This window comes from Pseudorasbora parva, chromosome 9 (genome assembly GCF_024679245.1).
Source record: "Pseudorasbora parva isolate DD20220531a chromosome 9, ASM2467924v1, whole genome shotgun sequence".
Classification (NCBI taxonomy): domain Eukaryota; kingdom Metazoa; phylum Chordata; class Actinopteri; order Cypriniformes; family Gobionidae; genus Pseudorasbora; species Pseudorasbora parva.
This window is the reverse complement of record NC_090180.1, coordinates 29294182-29310795: the sequence shown is the minus strand read 5'-3', so window position 1 is coordinate 29310795 and position 16614 is coordinate 29294182.

Here is a 16614-nt window from a genome sequence, read left to right as displayed (position 1 = left end):
CCTTTTCTCCACAAATCAACGCACATACAATTTGAAGCAAATTTGTGCAGTTTATCATTTTTAATAACAGTCTTAGTCTTGCGCGAGAACTCCGGTCTGATGCATGTGTGATCTTGCGTTGTTGTACTTGTCACATTGCATATGTTGTTGGGAAACGTAGTTTGCTTACCAGAGAGAGAGTTGTCGGCTTATTCTTCCTCTTGTTCAGTATACTGCAGTTGAAAATCGTGCAGTCTGAACTAGGCTTAAAGCTGGGCATACACTGTGCAATTTCTATGCGATTTCAGCAAGGTAACTTACTCACACTGTACGAGTAGATCGCATGCGATGTAAAGCCAAAGCTCACGATTGATGTGCTCACACTGTACGGGTGAAAAAAGCGCAATAAAACCCCCGTGGTGACGATAGACCATGGTGTATTATAGAGAGGTAGCCTATCAAATGCATCAGCTATTGATATCAAGAGGACTTAGAATTTATGTATAAAATTATTATTATTATTATTAGAGTAGGCCTACTTTTATTAATAAATTGATATTACATTAATTTGCCCCCTCCCCCCAACAATTTCATAATGCACAATCTACACACTGCATAATAAAATAATAGATAGATTACTCCTCACTATTTAAAAACATTTAGCTGGATTAAACAAGGAATTATAGGTCTATAATTATATGATTATAATGTCAGAACACTGCAATAATGTCCGTCTCAATGAAAAGTAAGAGCAGATTTATCTAAAAACAACTTGTTTAACACAAAATGGGCCTACTTCTCTTCTATTTTTTTCTCACAATATGGACCAAAATAGAAATATTAAGAAAATAAATTAAGGCAGTAGGCTACGTTATCAGCATGTTGAATTACATTCATCTCTATCTTGTCTGAGAATATGCGCCGAAAGCTTGTCAGATTTTACTTTCACTTTCGGTAGGTTTGAGACTGCGTTTGCGCATTGCGTGATATCCACTGGCTCATGAATTAAGACAGGAAAAGGAAAAACAAAGAAGAAAAAAAAAGACAACATGACATTGTGTCAACATGGACTTTCCGTCATACGATTAAGTAGGCCTAGGCTAAATATTAATTAATATTAAAAAATAAATAGAAAAAATGTGAAAGTGAAACAAGTAAATTAATAATCAACTAGCTAAATTAATAAGAGACACTGGATATATACAACACAAACTGGAGGTACAACAGTTTACTTAATTTCTGCTATTTGATAGCTGACTACATAATTAAAGATCTCCTTCTTTTCGAATTCTTCCTTAAAGGACAACTCCGGTGAGAAATGAACCTAGGGGTAATTAACAGATGGTTACAGAGTAGATCGTTCTCTGGGATGCGTTTTCATGGAAATCGAATGTAAAGAGTTTTATCTTTAAAAACAGATTAGCTTATAACACTAGTCTATGGGGCACACAGTAGTGAAATTAAATCGCTAGTTAATACCACTAACAAGGCTCAAAATAGCCCCACACTAACACAGTTACATAATGAGGGTCCCTACATGCAAACCGAAGCATTGAGAACTTTGTAAGAGTACAAACAGTTTAATAAAAAGACACTTTAAAAACATAGTACATTACGCGTTCACGGACAGGCGCCATCTTGGAAAACAATCTCGACTCATCCACGAGCGCTCTGCTAAGTGATGAACTGTGACTTGAAATCTCATATGGTCTGTTGTTTCTGGAAGAAAACACTGAACACAACAGAGAAAATAAATAAATAAAACTAAAAATGTCCATGTTATTACATTTCACAAACTTAATTCCTATCGACCAGCTCACTTAGAACAGCGCTCGTGGATCGATTAGTCAAGACTGTTTTCCAAGATGGCGCCTGTCCGTGAACGCGTAAGGGACTATGTTTATAAATTATCTTCTTATTAAACTGTTTGTACACTTACAAAGTTCTCAATGCTTCGGTTTGCATGTAGGGACCCTCATTATGCTACCGTGTTAGTGTGAGGCTATTTTGAGCCTTGTTAGTGGTATTAACTAGCGATTTAATTTTACCACCCTGTGTCTACCCTGTGCCCCATAGACTAGCGTTATAAGCTAATCTGTTTTTAAAGATAAAACTCTTTACATTCGATTTTCATTAAAACACATCCCAGAGAACGATCTACTCGGTAACCATCTGTTAATTACCTCTAGGTTCATTTCTCACCGGAGTTGTCCTTTAATCCCACCGGTCACAATAGTGACCGTAAAAAATGTTTCATTTCTAAGGCTATAAAAATGTTACTGAATGATCTATCAATGCATTTCCAGCAGATATTGAAATAATAAAGGGTCTCAATGAAATATGTGCAGTGTTGCATGTTTATGTTAAATTGTCACATGACCAGAGCTGTTTACTTCTTGTTTGCGTCAAGAGAAGAGGATGGCAGCATGAAAGCTCCCAAAGAAAAGGATAGTAAAGTATGTTAACATAAGGATGGAACATAGATTTTTGGTACACATCATGTTTAAGGTGTCTAGTATTGATATATACATTTGCAATTACACAACTTTGTTTAATGTGGCCATAGAACTCACAAACATGTCAACGGCAACAATAATGACCGGTGGGATAACCCATTGTATCTACATGCTAATACACATAGGCTAACTGTTCTACCTTACTTTCTGCTACTATCTAACTTTCTACCTAATTTTACACAGACACACACACACACACACAGACACACACACACGGAGCCAAGGAAGACTAGCTAACTAGCTAATTCTGCTGCTCCCAAGGGCCTCTAAGCACCCAACGAGGGTCCAGACAGAAGCCCCAAGGGCCTCTAAGCACCCGAGGGTCCATCCAGAAGCCCCAAGGGCCTATAAACGCCCGAGGGTCCAGACAGAAGACCCAAGGGCCTCTAAGCACCCGACGAGGGTACATCCAGAAGCCTCAAGGGCCTCTAAAGGCCCGATGGTCCAGACAGAAGACCCAAGGGCCTCTAAGCACCCGATGGTCCAGCCAGAAGACCCAAGGGCCTCTAAACGCCCGAGGGTCCAGACAGAAGCCCCAAGGGCCTCTAACCACCCGACGAGGGTCCATCCAGAAGACCCAAGCACCCGAGGGTCCATCCAGAAGACCCTAGGGCCTCTAAGCACCCGAGGATCCAGCCAGAAAACCCAAGTGCCTCTAAACGCCAAAGGGTTCGGCCAAGTCAGACAGAAGAACCAAGGGCAAAACTGCAAGTGGTCAAAAATAAAGATGGAGTATTTAAGCGATCCAATAGTATAAGGCTTATATGTAAAATATTCAGGCTACAATGAGAGAGCATTTAGAGGCAATGCAGGAATTTTTAAAAGTGATAATAACTAGCCTTTGATATAAGGATTTTATACACTCACACACACACACACACACTCACAAACACACTGCACAGGTTAAATAGACCTATATTCAATCTGTCCAAAGGTTGATACAACACAGTATCCCACCGGTCACAATTGTGACCGATCATAAAACACACTTTTTCACACACTTTTCCATGAAAATTTCTAAAAATGATGATTGATTGTTTCAAAGGGATACTAATGACACATGATTTGGATATTTTTGTGTCTGGGAAAAATTTGGGAATAAATGGGTTAATGCTCTTAAAATTAAATGGTTAGACTTCTGCTTTCGCGCAGGCGCAGTGAGGGGAAATAGGGCAATCAGTTCGTGGCTTTGCTTCAGCTGTGCGATAACCTCACGAGGGGCGAGCAGAATTTCTGACATGCCAGAAATTTATCCGACCATCCGATTCCCGATCGTGAGAGGTTTGTCGCCTCTCGTTTCCCCCTGTACACTGCACGAACACCTCACGACAAACGACGCACAATAAACCTGAAAATCGTCCTGACCCAAAAAAAGAGTCGCACGAGTCAGAATTCGGCTCGAAATCGGACGAAAATAGCACAGTGTATGCCCAGCTTAAGGCAGCCACACAAAGGCTGCATTTACACTGGAGTTCTTGATGTACAATTCCGATTTGGTGACTATATCCGATTTTTTTGACGACCCGCTTACATCATCTTTTCAAAAGCAACCCGTATCTGATATTTGCCTTTACACTGTACACTGGCAAAACAGCCCAAGATGTTCTTAACCGGTGAAAGGAAGTAAAACAGCGCGATATGCAATGGATGCAGACAAAATGATTGCACAATGTTTTGCTGTCTGCACTGTTCCACACATCTTTAAAGGGTCATGATACCTCCCTGCTGCAGCGGTGTTTTTTCACACCTTCGATTTGAAAAGGCTTGTTAAAAAGGGGAGTGGTCGACTGTGAAAAGGTGGGATGGTATTGTGTGGAAAGAGGGAATGGTTTGCATAAATAGGGGAGTGTCATTAGGTGCATTAGATTAGCGATACAGCAGCAGTTACAGTGGTTCTGAGACATGTTCTTGGTTCACGTTGGCATTGTTTACCACAGTGAGATTAAATGAGGGATGAGTACAGCGAATGAGAGAGCTATGAGTGGCGTGCAGCATAGATCGCAAATCATTCAGCTCTTCAAACCAGCATTATACAGTGAGAAATGAAAATACATTTTATTCTGCATGACAAAATATTTTGCAAACGTGATAAAACTATATTTGTCCAAATATGCACGCTCTTTGGCAAGATGAACAGCGCGCCGACGTGATAAGAGAACGTAAACCACCCACGAACATGCAATGCGACAGAGATGTGTAATTTTAGATTGGGGTGAAAGCGAAGGGGTTTGAGGTTTCATAAGCTGTGTCTCATTTCGTTAAATTTCGAAGGCTGCGTCCTCCGGAGGACACGTCCTGTGTAGGATGCAGTATACTGAGTGTCCTCAATCAGAATTAAACGAGACGTCCTTCGTAGGACACACAGGCAGGAAGTATCTCGTTGCTATGCCAACAATCTCAGCCTCGTTGCGCTCTTACGCCAGTTATATGAATGAAAATTATTTATAACTTGAAAATGACTATGAAATGTATCGTCTTGACAGCAATGTACTGTTCTAAACGTTTAAAATGCACTAAACAGTTATAATCATGTTTACCACAACTATCTGTTTGAGGTAATAGAGCTTAAAAGAAACAACAAAAAAGCTTGAACTACTTGATTTAAACACCACACCTACACTCGCATGTATATCTGGTGGTGGTGCCGTTTTTTCATATAATATATTAAAAAAAAATTACGGTTGTTAACGGATACACAAAGAATTGTGGGTTATCTCCTCATGCACACTTTCTGTGAAAGAAGGACGCATTCGAAGGTCGCATTTGGAGTGTCCTACTCACTTTTTTGAAATGAGACGGCCTTATGACGTATGCGGCCTTCGAATGCGACCTCCGGAGGACGCACCCTTCTGAAATGAGACACAAGGATAGTCTCGACCACGCATCTGAAGCACAAAGCGACGCGCGCTGGGTTGCCGTGACGATCCGCGCTGTCACTCGGCAGCTAAATCTATATTTGTCCAAATATGCACACTGTTTCACTAAGAGCCCGAACACATGCGGTTTAGTGCATGTCTGTGACCACAAATTTTTATTCTTGTTGATATTTCATCAAAAATATTGTTGATTAGCCTACAGATTGGTTATTTTGCACTCCTGACATAAATTAGATAGTCAACGTTTGCAGGTTCGACGTGCGATTCCTCAAGTTAATTTTACTTTACCGAGCCTTTTTAGCAAAGCCTTCCACAGACCGCGCCCACTTACAGCTCGCTCGGCGCCCTTATGTTACTTAATATCAGCATAACGCCTAGCTTTCCTTCTTGACTTTTCCGCACGCTGCTTCCAAAACTTTCCCAACATTGCCCCAACAATAATGATGGAAGACGAGCCTGACAGAAGTGACTGTCTCATGCATATTAACTAAATTATCTTGTATGCATACTACAGTGCAGTGATTGGACTGAATGAGCTTTATGTCATGAATATATATCGAGAATCGTTCGGAGCGGTCGACGTCAGCATGTCCCCAGCAGCCCATACTAAGCTTTTCAAACCGGAAGACAGAAATCGCTCTGAAAAACGCAAAAACAACTATTTTCACATATGAATACCATTAATGAGTACCCTTAGTGTTTTCAATACTGTGCAGCCTATACATATCTGTTTACATCTCAAAAAAAGTGTTTTGGGGTTTCATGACCCTTTAAAGGTTTGCAAAACATTTCTCTTTTAAGGCGGAGAAAAAGAGGAGAGCCCTTGACGGGGTTGCCAGGTTTTCACAACAAAACCCGCTCAAAACTGTGTTAAAGTAGCCCAATTCCGCATGAAAACCGCCGACTTGGCAACACTGGATCGTAGTTTGTGTCCACCTAAGTTGACGCCATTCGCCTCTGTCCTTTTTTCAATGACGTACAACTCGCATTTACTGGGGAATATCCGATTTGACCGCTCGCTTACATGGCAGCCGCTAATGCACTCATCCGTATCATATCGGATTTATTACCACATATGAGTGAGGCCTGAATCCGATCTGAGGATATCGGAATTCATGCGTTTTTTTACTACTTACACGTTCACATGTCATCCGATCTGTGCCACATGAGAGGAAAAAACGGAATTGGTTCACTTGAACCATGCAGTGTAAATGGGGCCAACTTCTGGTTGTTTGTTCCTTTTACTTGAATTTCTTTAAATTACTAGTATCATTCACACCAAACATTAATCCATCTTGATCAAACTATGTATCAAGTCTTTGCTTGTACAAACACTAAATGTGTAAGAGTCAAAGAAAACAGTCTTATCTGTGTTACACACTGAAGGAGTAACTGATGTCCTTGAATCACAATGTACTCCATATTGTAGAACGTCAAAGAAGTCCTCAATGCAAATCCATAGAAAAGACAATTTGGTCAATTTAGGGGGAGGGGGGGGGGGGGGGTACTCATGTCAATCTTGAGTACCTATAGAGTAGTATTGCATCCTTCATATCTCCGAAAAGTCTTTAGTTTTATTATATTTATAAAAGAAATATAGGCTGTACCGAGTCTTTCCGGAAAAAAACGAGCGTTAAACGTTATACACAATCGTGATGTTTACTGATGTTTACTTACGCAACGATAGCCATTAACAGACATTTGAAGCAGTTTTACTCACCGGTTGTTTCCAAAGCAGGACCGTGAAACTTTATCGTTGGGACCGCTCCGTCAAAAACACACTTCTTTGGTAAGTTAACTGTTGATTTCGTAAAGTCCTGACAGCAGAGACCTTGGAGATCCACTTTCGCGACCGAAGCGTATGTTGTGACGCTTCCCGTCATTTCTGCGTTCAAATCGGTTCAAATGCAGCGCTGCCTTCCCGGAATGCTGTCCTGAAGCATTGAAGTCGCTTGATGTCACCCATAGGAATAAAGTGGAGTGTGGCGCACGGAGGACTGGATCTGCTACACCTGAGAGCAGTGTTTATAGGCGGCGTGCATCTAGTCACGCGCGCTCGCACGCGCACCTTTCTGGGAGAAGAGCCCGTACGGCCCATACAAGGACCTTCCGCTCTATCGACGTCAAGCCGACCCATACTCGAAAAAACTCTCCGAAACTTGTGAGAAACCGGAAGGAATATTTTTGATACAGAAATACTCCATCAAACGTCCAACTTAGTTTTTGAAACTTTGTCTATGTTTAGGATGGGAATCCAAGTCTTTAACAATGTAAAAAGCTCAGTATGCATGAAACAGCATTTCACCCCCCCTTTAAGTCCTTGTCAACCGCATCAATGAAGATTCCAATTCAATCCCCAACATGATTATATGCATTAAACATCTCGTAGACAAAAAAAACCTTCTACAAACAGAAAAAAAAGATTAATAATATTTGTTTAACATAATACCCATCAACCACAGGAAATTTTACCCATTAGTTTTGTTTTATACAAAATTATTAATCAAACTACCTTTTTCATAATTAAATGAAGGTAAAACAAATTACGATACTCACAGTTGAGAATGAAGCAAAAATGCTTCTCAACAAGGGTTCCTCAAATGTAAATCAGCTCAAAACCTGCTACCATGCACATGGGCACACAAACCATACATATCCATAATAAGGACTAGATATCTTACGGCGGAGTCACCATCGTCATCAGGAGTGGCCATCTTGTCACAGGCAAGCTTTCTGTTGGGCTCTGTGGAACCTGATGTAAGATAAGCGATCTGTACGAACATAATTACTCTTATCTCGCTGAAATCTTAATGGATTTACAAATGGTTTGGTTTCTTACAAACGTTATAAACATGGCTACAAATCTGGATGCTTTAACACGTTGAAATTGCAGCTTTTCGTTTCGATAAACGACTTAATCGTGCAGCTTGTGTATCACAGCTAACTTACATGCACGTTATCAAGGGGGCTGAGACCACAATCGAGCTGTTCAATTATATAGGTTTTATTGACACCAATAACGCTTTAATGGTTAAAATAAACTTAGTTTGCATGTTTTTTTTGTTTAATTAAAAAATTTTTTTAGTAATTTATTTTATTAGTTATTTTAGTAATATTTTTATAAGTGATATTCTTATTATAAAAGCGTATATTTTATATATATATATATATAATATATATATATAGCTCTGGAAAAAAATCAGAGCTGTATATGTGTATAAATATATATAATTTCTCATGTTGCCATTCGGTACACAATTTTAGTAGCCTATATATTGATTTGATATTGATATTATATTGATTATCACACCTTGTGTGTATGTACAGGGAGTGCAGAATTATTAGGCAAGTTGTATTTTTGAGGATTAATTTTATTATTGAACAACAACCATGTTCTCAATGAACACAAAAAAACTCATTAATATCAAAGCTGAATATTTTTGGAAGTTTTAGTTTTTAGTTTTAGCTATTTATTTTAGGGGGATATCTGTGTGTGCAGGCGACTATTACTGTGCATAATTATTAGGCAACTTAACAAAAAACAAATTTATACCCATTTCAATTATTTATTTTTACCAGTGAAACCAATATAACATCTCAACATTCACAAATATACATTTCTGACATTCAAAAACCAAACAAAAACAAATCAGTGACCAATATAGCCACCTTTCTTTGCAAGGACACTCAAAAGCCTGCCATCCATGGATTCTGTCAGTGTTTTGATCTGTTCACCATCAACATTGCGTGCAGCAGCAACCACAGCCTCCCAGACACTGTTCAGAGAGGTGTATTGTTTTCCCTCCTTGTAAATCGCACATTTGATGATGGACCACAGGTTCTCAATGGGGTTCAGATCAGGTGAACAAGGAGGCCATATCATTAGATTTTCTTCTTTTATACCCTTTCTTGCCAGCCACGCTGTGGAGTACTTGGACGCGTTTGATGGAGCATTGTCCTGCATGAAAATCATGTTTTTCTTGAAGGACGCAGACTTCTTCCTGTACCACTGCTTGAAGAAGGTGTCTTCCAGAAACTGGCAGTAGGACTGGGAGTTGAGCTTGACTCCATCCTCAACCCGAAAAGGCCCCACAAGCTCATCTTTGATGATACCAGCCCAAACCAGTACTCCACCTCCACCTTCCTGGCGTCTGAGTCGGACTGGAGCTCTCTGCCCTTTACCAATCCAGCCACGGGCCCATCCATCTGGCCCATCAAGATTCACTCTCATTTCATCAGTCCATAAAACCTTAGAAAAATCAGTCTTGATATATTTCTTGGCCCAGTCTTGACGTTTCAGCTTGTGTGTCTTGTTCAGTGGTGGTCGACTTTCTGCCTTTCTTACTGTGGCCATGTCTCTGAGTATTGCACACCTTGTGCTTTTGGGCACTCCAGTGATGTTGCAGCTCTGAAATATGGCCAAACTGGTGGCAAGTGGCATCTTGGCAGCTGCACGCTTGACTTTTCTCAGTTCACGGGCAGTTATTTTGCGCCTTGGTTTTTCCACACGCTTCTTGCGACCCTGTTGACTATTTTGAAACGCTTGATTGTTCGATGATCACGCTTCAGAAGCTTGGCTATTTTAAGACTGCTGCATCCCTCTGCAATATATCTCACTATTTTTGACTTTTCTGAGCCTGTCAAGTCCTTCTTTTGACCCATTTTGCCAAAGGAAAGGAAGTTGCCTAATAATTATGCACACCTGATATAGGGTGTTGATGTCATTAGACAACACCCCTTCTCATTACAGAGATGCACATCACCTAATATGCTTAATTGGTAGTAGGCTTTCCAGCATATACAGCTTGGAGTAAGACAACATGCATTACGAGGATGATGTGGTCAAAATACTCATTTGCCTAATAATTCTGCACTCCCTGTATATTCATTGCACCTATCTGTTCTGTTCAATGTTACTTTCATATTAAAGTCCATGGTTATAATTATTCATAAGTATGTAGTGTCATAACTACATCTCTGACATTTATAACAAACGAAACAGTTTGAAAATCGGTTGAAAATTGAGCAAGTTATGGTTATTTAAAAGTACATGCACCATTAAAACACACTGTTACAAGTGAGCGAGCTGTGACAAGATGGCCGCAAGTTGCCGACTGGCGACCTCCATTGGCCAACAGCACGCACAAAACATTAGCCTTTATTATGGAAATCTATAGCTGTGTCTCATTTCAGAAGGCTGCGTCCTCCGGAGGTCGCATTCGAAGAGTGAATACGTCATAAGGCCGTCTCATTTCAAAAAAGTGAAAAGGACTCTCCAAATGCGACCTTCAAATGCGTCCTTCTTTCACAGGAATTTGGCGTGTGCATGAGGTGTAGCCTTCATGGCTGGAGATAACCCACAATTCTTTGCGTCTTCGTTAACACCCGTCATTTTTTTTATATTATATGAAAAAACGGCACCACCGCCAGATATACATGCGAGCGTAGGTGTGGTGTTTAAAATAAGTAGTTAAAGCTTTTTTTTTTTTTAAGCTCTATTACCTCAAACAGATAGTTGTGGTAAACATGATTATAACTGTTTAGTGCATTTTAAACGTTTAGAACAGTACATTGCTGTCAAGACAGGAAACATTTCATAGTCATTTTCAAGTTATAAATAATTTTCATTCATATAACTGGCGTGAGAGCGCACGGAGGCTACACAGGACGTGTCCTCCGGAGGACGCAGCCTTCGAAATTTAAGGAAATGAGACACAGCTTATGACACAAACCAACTCTCAATCAATTCTTCTTCTATCCATTTATCCAAGCTTACCTAAAGTTAATACTGCCCCCTACCAGGGAGGATCGCTACTACAGCTGCACTTAACTCGTAGCAGGCTGAAGACTGTTACAGCATACTGAGGACAATCTGGCATCAAGGAACATCTGAATCCAAAGTTAGCTTCACTTCCTGTCTCCAGAGATGCCTTCATCTGGTCAATTTTTGAAGGCAGCATAGATGTATCTTTTGGTCCCTTTGATATCCCAAAATCCTGTGCTTTCCATTTGGTAACAGTTGAGCTAGAAAAATAAAGATGGCATCTGAAAGCTGCAGTTACTGCTCAGTGTCTGTGTAAATGTACATTTTTCTAGCAAGAAACGACTACTTTAGTAATTAAATATTTGTTTAGTTCTTGCCAAAGCTCGCTCTATTTTGCAGTAGATCATTAATTTTGCCACAGAAATCTTTCTTTAAGGTGCGCAAACGTTGCCTGCAGAGTTTTCGGATGCAGCTATTGACATCCTAATTGACAACCAATTTTTTATTTAAGTGCCAACATAACAGTCGAATAGTATGACTAAATAATGTTATTTCGTAATTATGTTGCAGTACATATTTAACTTATTTTTAACATGTTGAAGTAGCGTTCTTCTTTAGCTAACTTAAATGGGGCGGCACCTCAGCGCCCCCATTTGACCACCCACCAATGCTTGTGGCTGACTGGTTGTCCTTCATGGTGGAGGAGGTGCAGGGGGATGCGTGCTCCACTCCAGAGGCCATGTTCTCCCCAGAGCTAGAACCTGCTGCCACATCTGTCCTTGAGCTGGCACCCATTGAGCTGGATACCCTAGAGTAGACATTCATCCATGCTCCCACCCCTGGAGTCTTTCCTTTCCAGCCAGTTCCACTAGGCTTACTAGATCACTTCCCTGACCCTTCCACCTCCACTGGTTTCGTCCAACCTCCTGGCTCCATCCAGGTCTCTGGCTCTGCGTCTTTCGTTGTGTTCTGTGTTGTATACTCTCGTCTGTTGTCAGTTATCGTCTTCACATGTTATTGTATTTCTGTGTTACGTTTGGTGTTACCCTTCGATGTTGGATTATCTGGTTTGACAATGACATGATAAAAAATTCATAAAGTTAGTATTACCATGTCATATTAAAATTATCACTGAACCTGTATTGGATTATTGCGATTTAAAAAACTTGTGGTAAATACTGTTCAGCATTAAGCAAAGTTAGTAACACAGGGGGAACCAACCTTCTTCAGAAAAGTTTAGATTGTATTTTTTTTTCATCTTCCCTCGCCTAATCGTGTAATACTCAGCCGTTTCACATTTTGACAGCAGGATCAGTGAACATGGAGTTTACTTCAGCACTATTTGTGGGAATGAATGATACATTTATTTTTACTCATCATCAACCACATTTCCCAGTGTGTACAAACATTCTGAGGACAGATAGTACATTTTGGTGACACGTGCTCAATTTAAGATGGAGCCTTATTATTGTGAAATGATTCTTCATCATATCAGCTTGTACATCTAGTGGAACAGATGTCCACCGCTTTAAGTGGCTAACTACATCATCAATATCATACATAAAACTGAGAGTAATTTTCTAAACTTACTAAAACTTAGATTCTGAAGGGCCAATGTATTGCAGAGTTTAGATCCTTTACTCATCTGCAAGAGTAATTATGGGATGGAGTTTGACAATATTCCTGAGGTGGAAGAAGGAGGTCCTACACAGATGTTTGATGTGAGACTCAAAGGTCAGATAAGAATCCATTCTAACACCCAGGTTGTTGACTTATGTTGAAAATGGAATATTCTGGCAAGAGAATATAATGCTGCTAATGACATATGTCCGGACCTGGTGTGGGGTGCCGACTAGGATGGCTTTAGTCATGGAACTGTTTAACTGCAGAAAGTTTTGCTTCATCCATACCTTTATATCCTCCAATATGGTCAAAATGTATAATGGCAGGGCAGCAGAGAGGTTGAGTTGGTCCTTGAGAAGAGAATTGAGTGTCGCAGTTGAGGGGCAGCATTTAGATGATAAACAGGGTTCAGAAGGATGAGAAGAGATGGGGAGCCAGCATCTGCTGTCATTAAAAGGTAATTTGTGACCCTGAACAGAGCTGTTTCCATACTGTGGCCAAAGCGGGAACCACTGGAATTTCTCAAACAAATATTTTTGTTTTAAATGGACCTGCAGCTGTGCAGCAAAATCTTTTTCCAGCACTTTGGAAAGGAATGGAAGGTTGGAGATCAGCCTGTAGTTGGCAAGAACTGGGTCTAAGATGTTTTTTCATTTTCATACCATTCTTTGTAAACCCTTGAAATGGTTGTGCGTGAAAATCCCAGTAACTGAGCAGATTGTGAAATACTCAGACCGGCCCATCTGGCACCAACAACCATGCCACGCTCAAAATTGCTTAAATCACCTTTCTTTCACATTCTGACATTCAGTTTGGAGTTCAGGAGATGTTCTTGACCAGGACCACACCCCTAAATGCATTGAAGCAACTGAGTGATTGGTTGATTAGATAATTGCATTAATGATAAATTGAACAGGTGTTACTAATAATCCTTTAGGTGAGTATATTATATGAATTATAATTACTTTTACTATATAATATATAAATTTAATTATTATATTAATTGACAAGTAGCCAAATATAAATATATAATGCATGCATTTATAATTCTTTTAAACAATGTGTGTTCACTTGAGCTCTTTGTGAACCTATAATTATTAGGAATTTTTCTTTGATCACATCATGCATTGATATAGTCAGATATTCTTTTAGCTGTCATCTCAAACTTTCGCTGCAGCAGCAGTGTTTATTCCTTCCTTGTAAATGCATTTATTTTCATAATAATTTTCAGAATGCTCTCAATCTTCAGAAAAGAAGTGAATTGCACGTCTCTCTTGCGAGAAGTGAATCAAACGGATGTGCTGCCGCAGGTGTCTCACTTTCAGGTGCATGCGCTTCAGGGTTAATTGCAAACTCTGGATTAAACCCGAGTTAACAGAGACCATTAAACTTGGATTCTAAAAATCTAAACCAGGTTGGATTTATCTGGATTTGTTAACTCTAAATCTACCATCATGCAACAGCCTTCATGCCTCTGTGGTCTCGCGGTCCACACAAATCTTTTAGTGTGTGCATTCAAAGGATTATAATGCAATCAGTTGAAATCAGTCTGTCGTCTCTCACAGTTTAAAAATTGGTTGAGATTTGAAAATCATATAGGCCCTCATTTATCAAAAGTGCGTACACCAAATTTCCAGCGTACACCTTGCGTACACCCAAACCCACGGTGACTTTGAGATTTATCAATATGGACGTTGGTGTACGGCACGCTCAAATCCTACGCCAGCTCAGGAGGTGGTGTACGCACGTTTGAGTTAGTGGGAAAATGCGCAGAAAAGCAATTCCTAACACCACAAAACGCACTGACAAGATATGCTATATGACCCACTGTTAAAAACCACAACAACAACATTCAGTGTTTATTTTTGTGCAACATGAACGTCAATGTTTAATTTTTGTGACTTTACCAAAGCGTTTGACTTTTAGGCTTATGTATTCTTCCAGTCACGAGCCTGTGCGCTTTATCTGACGTTTCAGGCCCGCCTGACCCGGCAGCTGCGCACGGACTGGGACTAAAATAATTCAGACTGACAAAATAATAAAAATGACCTTCTTCTTTTAAATAATAATAAAATCAATAAAAACGACATTCTTCTTCTAAATAACAAGCGTCATTAAGAATAATAATCATAATAATAATAAGAAGAATCTTACAAATTGTCATGTAATTATTAATGTGAATGAATCTTACTCCACATCACATCATCATCACTGTTGTACACCCCAACACATGTGCCGTGATACGAAATTAAATGCTAATTTTTTCAAAAACGTGCTGTAAAATAATGCAGTGATGGTTTATCATCCAAACAGCTTTAAACTGCTGGAGGGCGCTTCTCAACCTCCACACTATTAACAGTACTCGTTATTTGTGTCCATACTTTGTTTTTGTAGGTGCCTTTAATTCCACTCTTTAAACTCCCAAATAAAACAATTTCGGGGTTTTTTCCACTTCCCTGGTGATCTCCATGGGCGTGTCTCAATCATCTCAATAGGTCAGTAGTCAGAGCACTGATCAGGGAGTCAGCCCATTGACTTATGCCCTAATCAGTGCCCTGACTAGTGGACTAGTGATGATTGAGCGCGTCCAATCTCCACGTCGGAGAAGTTTTGCTTCTTTGCCGTCTTCTGTTTGTCCATGGCGTAAAATGAGGGCGTGGGGGAGGCGGAGACTTGAATATATAGGGGCGTGTTATTCTAATGACGATTTCAGCCGCCGCATTTATCAAGGGCAAGTATTGCGTATTGCAGAGGTGCGCACAGCTTCATAAATCAGGCGGTGAGAGGAATGTAAGCATAATCTTACACCAACATATACACCAGTTTCTATGCAAGATTGATAAATGAGGGCCATAGTGTGTACCAGGCCTAAGGAAACAAACTGACAAGTAGGTCACAGAACAAAGACATACACACAGATAAATCCTGACCATAAGTTTTTTTTGTTGTTAGTTTTTGAAAGGAGTCTATTATACTCACCAAGACTGCCATTATTGTATACAATAAAAACAGTGATATTGTGAAATATCACTACAACTTACAGTTTGAATATATATTGTTTTAAAATGTTGGCTATTTTTTCTTGCCATGGCAAAGAAAAAGCATTACTCCAGTCTTTATGTTCACAAGAGCCTTAGAGCTAATGCTGATTTGGTGCTCAAGAAAAATATATTAGTCTCATTATTATTAGCTAAAAAGAGTTCCTATTTAGAGGGGCTTTTTATCAGGATGTTTTTTTTTTTTTACAGAAAGATTGAAATAGAAATGTGAAATGGAATAGCAATGTGAATTATTTGAAATTATTTAAAATGCTAAATGTATATTAACATTACAAATGTCTCAAATGTCTTTTCAATATTTTTATTGCACATTTACAAAGAAGGACAGAGACCATACAGTGGGGCAAAAAAAGTATTTAGCCAGCCACCAGTTGTGCAAATTCTCCCACTTAAAAAGAGGAGAGGCCTGTAATTTTCCTCATAGGTACACATAGTTGACAGAATAAGAAATAGAAAATCACATTGTCTGATTTTTAAAGAATTTATTTGCAAATTATGGTGATTGATACATGGCACTTTTTAGGGATCAAAAACCAAGCCAATACTGGTTGCATTCATCATGAATATAACATGGTCTAATTAAAAGTAAATGTAAAATGCAGTATATCAATTAATATCAAGTAGTAAATGAGATTAGCTACTAATTTAAACAAGGTGCAGAATGCCAATGATATATGTCAAGATTAACTTTATTTTTATTCAGCAATCATACAAATATACAAAAGACATAGGGTACAACGGAGCTAAAGGCACACCCTCAAATGTGTTCTTCATTGCTTCTATGACTGCAGAAAATG